We start from the raw sequence: 13,822 nt of genomic DNA on the forward strand, positions 1-13,822 counted from the left end.
TGCATTCTAAGTCTCAATGTAAAAAATGTGAGCAGAGCAGCCTGCATGTCTAGCAGGACCAACGCTCCAGCTCAGTAGTCATGAAATCATCCCATGGTCCTGGTCAGTCAAGAACAATGACTTTCAATTGGTGCCTTGGATTTTCTTTCTGGGTTTTGCTTACAAAAATCATATCTCTGGTTCTGATTTTAACAGTTTTGGTGTATTTTTGCTCATTGATTTTATTTTACACATTTACGTAACAGTTTCTTTAGTGGTCCTGTTTTTCCCTCAATTGCCCATTAGATATTCCTTGATTATTCAAAATTAGTTAGAGAAGTGTATTATGCTGTAGTCTATACTTTCAATCTAGGTTGGAACTGATTGGATTAACACATATTTCTCTAGGAAATTACTAGCTGCTTGTGCCCTAGCTACCAATGGTTTAGCAGAGAGACTCTCAGAATTGTTTTTGTTTTAATTGACTTAGTAGGTCTATGCCTCTTCAAATGTAATAACCCATTCTCTACGACAACAGTATGATCGTTTTGCATTCGGCACAGAACCTCCAACCCTAATGGAAATACTACATCTTTCACAGGGTGCTGCAATGCAGGTAGATTGAATCTCAACCCTGAGGTCTTTTAAAAAGCATAATTCTCCACATTAATCAAATCAAATGTTACACCTTCACATACCTTTACATTCTTTAGAGATTCTGGCATAAGGGCAAAGCAGTTCATAAAACATAAGTAGTACTCACAAGAAGCAAGAAAAAAAAGGTTTTCTTAGTATTTTTGTAGAAGGGTGCAAAGGAATGGCCTTTATAAATTTACCTTTTAGTTCAATGCCCCGTGGAGTCAAAAGATGGCCAATATACTCTGCAATGTTTATGAAGAAATCACACATTGATTTTAAGAGTTATAACTCTTTATTTCAAGGTGGTTAAATCCTACTCTATAATGCAATTGTATTCCTCTACTGACAGTGCATATTTGAAAATGTCATCTTGGAACATCTGCACATTTCATAAACCTTAGAAAAAGTGAAACGTTGGCTTTTAAAATATGTATAATGCAGATGGTAAACCAAGTGGCATCTATAAACAAGCATTGGCATAGCCAATAGGTCTCGCCTTTGGACCTTATAAGTGTTCAGTTATCCAGCACAATATTCTTGGTGCAACAACATCAACTGTTGCATGGCTAAACACTTATAAGGTCCCAAAGGCGAGACCTGTTGGCTATGTCAATGCTTGTTTTTTATGGCTTCTGTGAGAAAAGTAAGGGAAGATAAAGCACAATTGAGTCTCTGGGTACTGATATGGAATACATAATTACCAGAGTGTTTCCAGGTTAGACTTTTTTGTCTCCTATTTAGCTATGCAGCACTGCATGGCTAAAACCCAATAGTAAATGAGAAGGTCTCAAAATGTGTATCTTTTGGACCTTATTTTTTTCTCTCGTTTTTTGCAGTTCCATATAGTGCAAACTGAACGTATTTGTGTGTTTTACATGAGCAGCAGTTACATTAACGAAGACATATTCATATTTGGTAGGTGCGGGGAGATTAAGTAATTTGCTCAGAATCACAGGAGGGTGAGTGACCCTGCTGAGACTGGAACCTGGTTCCAAAGTTGATAGGTCTGACTGTTATGCTACATCCTTTCCCTTTGTTACAAGTTGAGGTGTTGTTTATCGCCCAGAAAATATGGATATCAAGGGGTATGTTGTTTGTCGGATGTGATAAATAACATCTATTATGAATTACATGCAGATTTTGATGTTAAACACACAAAACTCCACTTGAAGACAGTAAATACCTTATGTTTTACCCTGTTAAATGTTGGCAATAGCTTAAGTTGAGTTATTTTAAGCATCCAATAAATATCGGAGGCATTACATTTGTGGTAATTTTGACCGATATGGAAACAGGAGTTAAGCGTGAAAATGGATTAACACAGTGGTTGCACTAGCGTAACGAAACTTGAGGGGGCACCCTGCAAACTACATGGAGGGGCCCACCCGCAGATTCAGTCAGGAGCTGTCACACCAGCGTACTGTGCTGAGGGGTCCCTGGAGCTCAGGGGACTCCTCGCACTGCGGGGGCCATTGTTACGCCACTCAGTGGTGGTCCGAATATTGTGCAGCAACTTGTATTCAGGCCTATTGTTTTTACCAATGCTTGTTGTGCTGATCACAGGGGAGCTCGTGCTGGTTGGTGTCAAGAGCGGCCATTGGTGGACCTGCCAATGCGGAGTGGGTCATGAGCCCACCTGAGTCAATCCATTGGAGCTGACTCAGAGAGTTCCTTAGTTCCGCCTAGAAATCCCAACCTTGCCTTCTAGCCGCCCTGCGGCTCCGCTCCTCATTCCCCCGCTGCCGCTGCACAGTCCTCGGACGGAGCCTGACGGACCTTGCGATGAGCGCTGTGCCAGTCTTCTAAGAGTCGCTTCCAAGAGCGCTCGTGATGCCTGATTTAATAGCCCGGAAATCAACAGTTAAAACCGCCCTTCACAAAGCACAAAACAGGCCACAAACGCTCCTAAAGCCGACCCTAGGACGCACCTTCTCTCTAGCACTGCCTGAATGTATTATAGAACACTCCTGTTCTATAGCACCTCCTGCCAGTACCGCTATCTAGGCGCTAGTATGCAATGGCAGTGCCCAGACACTCCAGTCCTTTTTGTAAAACGCACATTAATGTTGCCTGTGTTCATGTGTCGCTACACTCTCAAGGAGGCTTGGGAATTTTTTTTAAATGTAAAACAATTCTCTCCGCTGTAAAGTAAAAGCTTCTGACCGACGCAGACCTGCTTTTCACCTTCTAGGGGTCGTCGCTCCTGGCCTGTGGAGGGGGAGAGGGGTACCCGCGGGAAACTTCCAAACGCCATTTCCCTGACTCCACCTTTCATTTTCGGGAAACTCTCAGGGTCAAGCAGCAAACTTCTATTCGTTAGACTGTAATATGTTGCACAACTTTGTCGTACACACCTTTCTTTGTTTTTGTTTTCTTTTTTATTATCCTTAAACCGCTGAAAAATTCAAGTCCTAAAACAAACAGTTATACCTGTTTGTCGTACATCCCAATATATATTAAAAGAATTCTCTATGCTACAAAGTATTACCATTATTTTAAGAAGCGCAAACCTCGCGCTGATGAGGAGAGGAGGAGGCAGCAGGGGGAGAGGAGAGAGGAGGGAGCCTACGCCTGTTTCCCTTGCGGGAGCGAGCAGGAATCATCTGTCAAAGCTCGCTCCCGCAAGGGAATCGCCAAACGTGCACGCATTGCCATTGGCGCGCTGTATAGGCGAGACCTAAAAAGGTATGTACAAATGGCATAATATAAACATGGTGAGGGATCCGGACTCACCAACTGGATCAATCTGGTGATATGCTAACCTTAAATCAAGAAGTCAAAATTTACCTGCACCAGTTTAACCTAATATTTCCAGTAATTTTTGCAGATGATGGCAATCCACAAGACTGTTCTTACTTATGGTTCTAGTATCAGTGAAGAGATAGATCAGTTTTTAGTTATGAAAACAACCATGGCATCTACTGGTTAAATAAACATCTCCATATACAACTGTTGTAAATGGTCCTTCAATTATTCCATGGAGCTGAGAGTACACTCTTTAAAATATTTTTTTTAAGTTTTCATCAGCTGTGTAAGCAGTGAAAACAATTTGTGAACAAAAAAGCAACTCTGTTTAGGTACACCATAAAAGCCCTCATTCTTAGTAGTAGTTAACTGAGCAGCTTCCAAAGGCTTCACGATTTGCACAGTATACATGAACAACGTCTCTCCCACTACTCCATCTCCCGATGACAGACTTCCATAACTAAATCCTACATCCTTAAGGCCTACAATTTCCCACTCCCATTCCTTTGAGAGTCTCAGTCCAAATTTAAGACTCCTGCCATGAGTCCCATATTTTTCAAATTTCTGTGGGCATCCTCTTACCTTATACACAGACTTTTCCACCTGCTTGTACAAATCCATGTTTGTTGACCTTGAGATTACACTCCTGCCATTGTGCCAAATAAGTACAACAGACTCCTTGAGTATTATTATGTGTCTATAGCACTCACAGGACATAACATGCCACCAACATGTTTCATTTGTGATTCCAAAATGTCCTTTAAAGATTTGTTTTTAAGGGCCACAGGAAATAATAAGCTCTTTCTTCACCTAATATATACCAACAGCCCCAGGTGCAATGATATGATCATCACCAAATGTAAAGAGTAAAAAGGGTGCAGAGCCAGAGTGACATGAAATAGAGGTTGCAATACAATAGAAGTTATAAAGTCTGCAGAAACAAAGGAAAATGGGAAAGCCCATGACAAGACAGACAGGTCAGAAGGCAATGAGATATTGATTCCAAATGTCCCAGAACCAATATATAAGGTATCTATGTACAAATAAAATCCATAGGCCCAGTGCAGGGAATAACTGCCTTGACCAGAACACTTAGGATAAACATATTGTTATCATAACAAATATACCAAAACTCTTGCAGTATGAACTTCAAGATATCCTAAACAAAGGAACTGTTTACATGGTTTCATTTTAGTGCTGACTCTGGTGTTAATATATGGCAGGGTATTTAAGACATGGATAGAGCCAACATAGAGATCCAGAGTACTTGGACTTCCATGAAGCAGTCGAAACTGACAATTATTCCACATATCTACTAATGGTCGAGTAAAGTCCCCAAGTTATTAGCAACTTTCCCCAAGATAGCTCCATCATGTTACCAACTACTGTGGTGCAAATAGTGCATAATTTGTGTACCCCTTCTATTAAAGCAAGAACTCTCTATTCATTTACAGAACTCAAGCACACAGCACTGACAACAATATCATAGTGTTCAATCAACCAGTATTCCGGGGCTTAATTAATCATGGTTCCTATGCTTCCAAATCACCTATGCTTTCGGTGATCCACAGATTTGAGTTCAATTCTCACATTCTCTGCTAGGGAGATTGCCAGGCCCCCAGAAGCACTTCATGTTGAAGCTTTTTCACCAAACTGTCCCTTTCTATGGTTGGTACCTGATATTGCTTGCACTGGTTATCAAGAACTCAGAGTGACTAATCCAATAAAGACATTTTCCAATGAAGTAAACAGTGTTATGCAACATGCCTAAACATAGGAAGGGCAGTACTAAACAGGAGATGAAATAAAAAATCCAACTAACAGTTCCTTTAAATCATGTTTACTATTTAGCATTCTCTTAGAAACTGCACCAAACTGGTATCACCTTACAACTGCATTACCTGATCTTGACAGCTTTGAACCATATACTCTGTGAATGTGTGCCCCCTTTGTAAGACATTAGGTTACTGGTTGAGGGGAGTGAAATCCTTCTCAAGCAGCTACCACAATTCTTCTCAGAGTTAAGGCGCAAGCAAACCCTAAATTAACCTGTGCTCAATCATCAGGTATTTTGGAATGGTGCAGGACAGGCTTAATTTAGAGGCAATGTGTAAAGTATTTGTGTAACACTTCAAACAGTAACACAGTCAAAACACACCACAAAATGATCCCACTACAGAAAAATCAAGTAATTCTTAATCAATAAAACAAGACAAAAATACAATCAGAAGAACATATAGATATTACATTTGAAAGATTTCAGGAAAAATAGCACCAGAAAGCACAAAGGGCCAACTGTGGACATCTGGTTGTGCAGGAAAGTCACAAGTTCAGGCCAACTGCGAAGGAGCATGGGTCGCCTACAAGGACCCAGGTAGGCCCTCAGTTAGGTCCACTGAACAGAGTACTTCAAATCCTGTTTTGCCGAGCCTTGCAAGGATCAGCGTCAAAGATAAATCGTTCAGCTCAAGTGATGCCTCTGTTCTGAAATGCACAAGGCTGCGGTGTAAGGGCCTGCATTGTCATCGAAGATCTTGATGAGGAGGGATTGCGATGCGTAGTACTGCGTTGTGAATGCGTCACACAGTTGGGGCGATGCAGCAGTTCAGAGGAGCTGCAGAGCTGCATAGTCTAGTCCGGTGTCATTGCTAAGTCAGCAAGGAATGCGGGGGCCTATGCCAAGATTGCATCGCGCTGCGGTGGTTCTGAAGTGGCTGCTAGATGCAACAGTTTCAGTCAACACAGCAGTGGCAATTCAGCTGTTCTGCTCTGCTTTCGCTGCGCAGCAAAGGAAGTGTGGCTGCTCTGCTGGGTCCACGAAGACTGACAGAGCACCTTAGGCCCACTTCTAAGAGTCCAGGACTGTGGTTGGCAGGGCAGGCTTACAGATGGCAGAGTCCAGGGGCTGTTCTTGAGGCTCAAGTAACGAGGCCAGCAAACTAACCCTATTTATCACTCTGGGGTCCGGGGTTCAACAGATGCAGGTGCAGTCCTTCTCACCCAGGAGAGAGGGCTGCAGGCAGCAGGTCAGCAAAGCAGTGCAGTAGTCATTCAGAGCAGCAGCCCATCAGAGTGGCAGTCCTTTCGACAGCACATCAGTCCTTCTTCCTGGCAGAGTATCCACATGTCCAGATGTGTACTGAAGAGGTGGTGTCTTAGGTCCAATATTTGTTACTGGTAACCTTCCTTTGGAAAGTGTGAGAAGCTTCAGGAAATTCCTTTTGAAATCCCCAGGCATTCTGCCTTCTGTGTCCTGGCTCCAGACTAACTACAGGGGGTATGCAGCCCTTTGTATGGAGGCAGGACATAGCCTACTCAAGTGTAAATAGGGCTGTGACCAGCTCAGCCATCCCATCATGCCAGTGATGGCCCATCCAGGCACACCTAAGTTCCCTTTTATGTGTGGCTGTCCAGGAAGAATGCACAAAACCCAACTGTCAGCTACAGCCAGGCATGTTACCCAGAGACAGGCAAAAGGCACTAATTGACTAAGGCAGAAAAAGCCAACTGTCTAAAAGTGCCATTTTAAAAGTTGCAATTCAATCTGACTTTACCATGAAAGAGTATTTTTTATTACAAATCCAAAGACACCAAACATGAACTGTATACCTGCTCCCATTTGGAAATTACAGCTTATTAAATTTAATAAGGTAACTCCAATGTTATCTTTTGGAAGAGGTAGGCTTTGCAGTAGTGAAAAATCACATTTATGAGTTTTTCACTACTAGGACATGTAAACCTTAAAGGTACATGTCCAAAATTGAAAATACATTGCACCCTGCCCCATGGACTCTCAAGGGCCAACCCTAGGGGTGACTGATATGTAATAAAAAGGAAGGTTTGGGCCTGACAAAAGGGTTATTTTGCCAGGCTGAAATCACAGTTTAAAAACTGCCCAGACAGGCTACAATAGCACGCCTGTGGTATGTTTAGAGGAGCTACTTTAGTGGGTGGCATAATCAGTGCTGCAGGCCCAATAGTAGCATTTCTTTTACAGGCTGGGCAGATGTTGTTCCAATTTACCAAGGTCTTCTATGTAAATTAAGTATGCCAATTGGAGAATATCCAGTGTTACAAGGCTTTAAGGAGTGAGCACATGCATTTTAGCACTGCTCGGCAGTGGTAAAGTGCAGTGTCTTAAGGCGAGCTCAAACACAATCAGCAAGAAATGGAGAAGGAAGGCAAAATGTTTGGGGGAGATCACCCTAAGGCTAACAGTCTAACACTCCTAAATATAAAAAATAAATGACTGATAGGTAAGTAAATTTAGATTTGCTATTCCTAACTCCAAATATATGCACCTATGAGGCACATATATTTTCAAGGTACGTAGATGTGGAGATAGGACTAGTATCTAACCTGCCGTAATTCCACTTACATTTTAATATACTGTCCCTCGATATTCTGTCCTCAATATTAGTAGGCCACTGTTAGACCTGTCAGCCCTTTGGGTGGTCCCTCCTCATCATTATTTATTTTGTCCCACTTTTGCCTCAAACCCTGTTTGAATTTTTCCTTTTTGGGAACCACCAGACTTTTTAGTGTTGCTGCAGATTCAGGGAGCCATTTTATCTACCCCTGGAACTTCTGTCTGAGGGCCTGGAGCACAAAATGGTGGCCACCTGTGACATCACCAGCACCCACTGGAACCTACTAGCACCTTCCAGAACATTCCAGAACCCTGTGACAGTTGGAGGCGGTTTAGAATGTTGGGAAGCTAAGACAGAGAGTTGGCAGTTGGAGCTGGCAGTTGGCACCTGACTGGTGAAGAGTGAGCAGCAGAAACCTGAAGGAGGAAGGAGTGAGGCAGCAGGGGTGGAAACTTGTGCCTGGAGTGGGGTCCATAAACCCACCCTTGATACTAGTCCCTACTGACTGAGCCCAGCCTGGAGCCCTGTGTGGGAAGAAGCAAGAAAAACCAACTCAAGGACCTGGACAGCAGGAACAGGCCTTAGAATCCAAGAACAGCAAGATCCTGACCTGGATACTGGTTTCCCTGGAGTCCGACGTCGAGTAGCCTGGAGACCTGGAGCCCGAGGTGGAGAAGCGGCGCTGACTGGAAAAGCAGACGTCGTACCCGGAGCCGCCAGAGGTCGAGAGAGGGCGCCGACGGAGGTCGTGAGGAGTACCAGAGGTCGAGGAGGAAGTCACCCGAGGTCGAGTGAGCGGCGTCGACGGGGGAGTGAAGTCCGCCCTCCGGAGTCGCCGGAGACCGAGGTGAAGTGTGCCGGAGGTCGGGAGTGGAGATCGCACTCCGGAGTCGCCGGAACCTGAGAGAATCGTGCCGGAGGTCGGGAGTGGAGGTCGCACTCCGGAGTCGCCGGAACCTGAGGAGAGGAGCACCAGAGGTCGGGAGTGGAGATCGCACTCCGGAGCCGCCGGAAGTCGACATCGAGCCAAGGCCGGCCGACGTCATCGAAACTGAGGTCGCCATCGGACCGGAGCCGCCCGAAGTCGACATCGAGCCAAGACTGCCCGACGCCATCGAATCGGAGGTCGAGATCGAGCCGAGGCCGCCGACATCGAACCGGAACCGCCTACCGGCGTCGTCAAGAACTGACATTGTGCCGAGGCCGCCGACATCGAACCGGAACCGCCTCACAGCGTCGACATGACTCCAGCGGCGTCGGAACTTCAGAAAAAGGGCAGTAAGTGGAATAGAGGGCGCCAAAGGCCCTGTGGAATCCTAAGAGACTACTCTAGGGGTTAGAGAGGTGCTGGAACCAGCGGGACTGTGCCAGGGGTGAGCTGAGACTAATTTAGAGGGGTTGTGTAGAGTGAGAGAGCCAGGTCTCTGGTATTCCCCCCTTGATCTACCTCAGTTTAGGCCTCAGCCTTGTCCAAGCCAGGGAATAGACACCCTCAAGCCATCCACCCAACCACAAGCTGTGACTGGGCCAAATCAGCCCATAGAAATGTAAATGTGATCTGATTCTATGAGTGTCACTGTCAGCTTTTAATTATTTATTGAGGGCACTGTATTTATTGTATTTAACCTATTTATTGCTTCACTGTATGTATTGTTCCACAGTATTTATTGTTGCACAATATTTATTGGTTTGCAGTATTTATTGCCTCAGAATATTTAATTGCCTGTATGTATTGCCTTTATTATTTATGATCACCCCTATTTATTGAATCATTAAGACAGTAATTATTTGACCTGCACTATTTAAAAAGCCTTGTATATTGTGATTGTGTTATTATTTATCTAATCAGCAACTAAGAGAAAAGAAGATAAACAGAGATATTTTCATAATTTTTACGGTGTAGGGTCGTTTTTGGAACGGATGCACGCATGGTTATTGTATGGGTATGTCGTATGCTTAGCACGGTGCCTGATTCCTGACCACTCGAGCCAAGCTACCACTGTATGTCCTGGAAAGACTCCGTTACCACCAACCCTTTCCGGTGTGGGAGTGGAGTATTTCCAACATTAATTGGTGTTCAGTGGTGGGATAGAGCTGTGCCTACGTATACTCAACAATAACTGTGGGTAGTCCATAGGCCTACACCGGGAGTTTTCTCAAAGCGGCCTTCCTAATTGTGGGTTTTTGTTTTTTCCAAATTTACTCTGGTGGTGGGAGGAGGTATTATTAAAGGTACCCCCCTGCATTGTTACTGCAAATAACTGTCCTCTGACCTGAGTGGGCAAGATGGAGTTTGTACTGGAGAATTTAGAAACGTACACTGTGGCCCAACTCAGGGAGTTTTGTCAGCGGGAGGGGGTGTATTGTCCCCCAGGAGCAAAGAAGGGTGCACTCCAAACCAGCTTAAGGGCTTGGGGGGAGGCACGCCGAGAAAGCAAGGCTGAGGAGGAGGACAGGGAGAGAGAGCCCGATAGCGAGGGAGCTGGTTTGTACCAACCTGAGGTGGGGAACCTGTCAGCGGGGCCCAGGACACTTTCCAGGAAGGGCAGCAGTGCCTCTAGCGGTGGCTTGTCTGAAGTGGAGTTAACAGACCGGAGGGAGAAAAGACAGCTCACATGGGACTTAGCAAGGCTGGAGAAGGAGAAGGAGGAACAGAGGATGGCTCATGAGATAAGGCTGAAAGAGATAGATCTTCAGATCCTGAGAATCGGGGCCCACCCTGTACCTAACGGTGGCAGCGAAGAACGAGAGTACACCAGGGAACCCAAACCCTACCTGCCAAAGGACATAGTAGCTAGCTATGGGGTGGGTGAGGATATCGCCAAGTGGCTAGCGGCCTATGAGGTCTCGTTAAGGGCCCATGGGGTTCCAGAGAAGTACTGGGGAGGGGGATTGTACAAGTACATGCCTCCAGCTGATAGGGATGCTTTGTTGGCCCTCGAAGAGGATGAGCAGACCTACTACCCCACCATGAAACTGGCGCTCATAAGGAAGTTTGGACTAACACCCGAAAAGTACAGACAGAAGTTCAGGGGTAGTCACAAACTGGGCACACAGAATTGGGTGGACATCCTGGACTATGCAAAGAAGGCACTAGAGGGTTGGATTCAGGGCAGTGAAGTGAGGAACTACGAGGGGTTGTTTGGCCTAGTACTGAAGGAACACCTGCTCGAGAAATGATTCCCTGAACTGCGTCAACACCTGGTGGATAGCAAGCTGACCAGTCCCCGGAAGCTTGCTGAGGAGGCGGACATTTGGGCTAGTACCCGGGTGTCCACAAGGGGGACTGGAGGGGATACTCAAAAGGCCGGACAGGGCGCCCCTCAGAAGAAAGAGGGAGGGGAAAAGAAAAAGGAGTTCTCCAAAGGCCCCCAAAATAACTTCCAAGGGAAGGGAACAGGATTCACCCCTAGGGCTAACCCACCCAGAAACCCTAATCCTGGCCAGAGTCAGCAGCCAAGGGTTGTCCATTGCTACGAGTGCGGTGGCGTTGGACACTATAAAGGAGATCCCACGTGCCTGAAACGACCACCCCCTCCCATTGGAGGAAAGACCCCCGGAGTAGCTAGTGTAGTGCTCGGGGAGGAGATGCCCTTAACTAAGGGAAGGGAGTGGGCGGGTGTCACTTTAGTGTCCCTGGGAGAACGGGAGATGGTTCCTAAGATCCAGGTGCCCGCCAATACTGTAAAGTATGGGCAGTGGGTCACCATCAACGGCCAAAGAGGGGAGGCTCTGAGAGACACAGGAGCCAGTATGACTATGGTACGTAGCCAACTGGTGTCTCCAGAGCAGGTAATTCCCGATGTACTCCACCCAGCCGCGATGGCTGACGGCAGAACAGGCCACTATCCAGTGGCCGAGGTTCCCTTTGAATGGGGGGGGGTTGCAGGTTCACTTCGAGTTGCCGTAAGCCCTGCCGTGCCAGTCGATTGTCTGCTGGGGAATGACATGGAGCACAACGCTTGGAAGGAGGTGGAATACCGGACTCACACTGAGATGCTGGGTACACCTGATTGGGCCTGTGTGAGCACAAGGTCCGCGACTACCCGGAGAGGGAGTTCGTTTCGGCTGGAGCCTGGAACAAAGGCCCAGCCAGCTGCCAGTCAAGGGAAGAACCGAGGACAGGAGGAGCCTGCCTCGGCGTCCACACCCCGTAGGACGGATAGGCCACCGGAGGTGGTGGACCAGGAGTCTGCGGTGGGGGACGTTACCAAACTGGAGGACCTACCCATCCCGGCCGAGTGGCACGTGGAGGGAGGCCCGTCCAGGGAGGAATTCTGCCAGGGCCAGAGGGAGTGCCCTACCCTTGAGGGGCTGAGGCGACAGGCCGAAGCCCAGGCAGCAGGGAACGTTGAAGGGAACTACAGTGTTTACTGGGAGGATGGCCTCCTCTACAGTGAACCCAAGGCACCCCTACACGGATCGTCACGAGCCTTGGTAGTCCCTCAACGTTATCGAGCCTTCCTTCTGGAGTTGGCTCACGAGATCCCATTGGCAGGACACTTGGGGCAAGACAAGACCTTCGCCCATCTTGTCCCACACTTTTATTGGCCTCAGATGAAAGTGTCGTCCGATACCTACTGCCGGACATGTGTGTCTTGCCAAGCCAGTGGGAAAACAGGGGTGAAGCTGAAAGCTCCCCTGGAACCACTTCCTGTCGTTAGCACCCCCTTTGAAAGGGTGGGCATCGACATTGTGGGTCCGTTAGATCCGCCAACGTCAGCTGGTCACAGGTTTATCCTGGTTCTGGTGGATCATGCCACACGGTACCCAGAGGCAATACCTCTGAGGACCATAACAGCACCTGTTGTGGCTAGGGCCCTGATGGGAATCTTTACCCGAGTGGGTTTTCCCAAGGAAGTTGTGTCCGACAGGGGGACCAACTTCATGTCAGCGTACATGCGGGCGATGTGGAAGGAGTGTGGAGTGACATACCGGTTCACCACTCCTTACCACCCCCAGACCAATGGTCTGGTGGAGAGGTTTAACAAAACCTTGAAAGGCATGATCAGAAGTCTGCCTGAAAGCCTGCGGAGGAAATGGGATGTCCTCCTACCCTGTCTACTCTTTTCTTACAGGGAAGTGCCACAGAAGGGAGTGGGCTTCAGCCCCTTCGAGCTTTTGTATGGGCACCCTGTACGTGGACCTCTCAACCTGGTGAGAGACGGATGGGAAAGAACTCCCAGGAAGCTTCCCCAGGACGTGGTGAGCTACATGCTGGCCTTCCGGAGCCAAATGGCTAAGTTGTGGAAGCAAGCTTCTGACAACTTGGAAGCCAGCCAAGCAGTGATGAAGGCGTGGTATGACCACAATGCTCACCCGGTGGAGTTGGAGCCTGGCCAGAAGGTGTGGGTGATCGAACCAGGAGAGCTTAGTGCCCTCCAGGATTGCTGGTCAGGACCCTTTGAGGTGTTGGAGAAGAAGGGTAAGGCTACCTACTTGGTGGACCTGAAGACCCCTCGTCAGCCCCTGCGGGTGCTGCATGCCAACCGCCTCAAACCCCACCACGAGAGGCCCGAAGTCATCTTGATGATGGTGACTGACGGAGGAGAGGACGTGGAAAGCGAGCCTCTCCCTGATTTGTTTGCGTCTCAAGAAAAGGATGGGTCGGTGGAGGGAGTGATTCTCTCCCCATCTCTAACTCCTGAACAGCAGGAGGACTGTCGCCAGGTCCTGGGGCAGTACTCTTCGTTGTTCTCCCTTGTCCCGGGTAGGACTCACCTGTGCGTCCATGACGTGGACACAGGAGACAGCCCACCTGTGAAGTCCAAGATCTACCGGATGTCAGACAAGGTGAAGGCCAGCATTCATAGTGAAGTCACTAAGATGCTGGAGCTAGGAGTGATCGAACCTTCTAGCAGCTCCTGGTCCAGTCCCGTGGTACTAGTACCAAAAGCTGCACCACCGGGTGACCAACCGGAACTGAGGTTCTGTGTGGACTACCGGGGACTGAATTCAGTGACCAAAACTGATGCTCATCCGATCCCTAGGGTGGATGAATTGATTGACCGGCTGGGAGCTGCCCAATATCTAAGTACCTTTGACCTTACTTCTGGGTACTGGCAGATCTCTTTGACTGATGGAGCAAG

This window comes from Triturus cristatus, chromosome 7 (genome assembly GCF_964204655.1).
Source record: "Triturus cristatus chromosome 7, aTriCri1.1, whole genome shotgun sequence".
Lineage (NCBI taxonomy): Eukaryota > Metazoa > Chordata > Amphibia > Caudata > Salamandridae > Triturus > Triturus cristatus.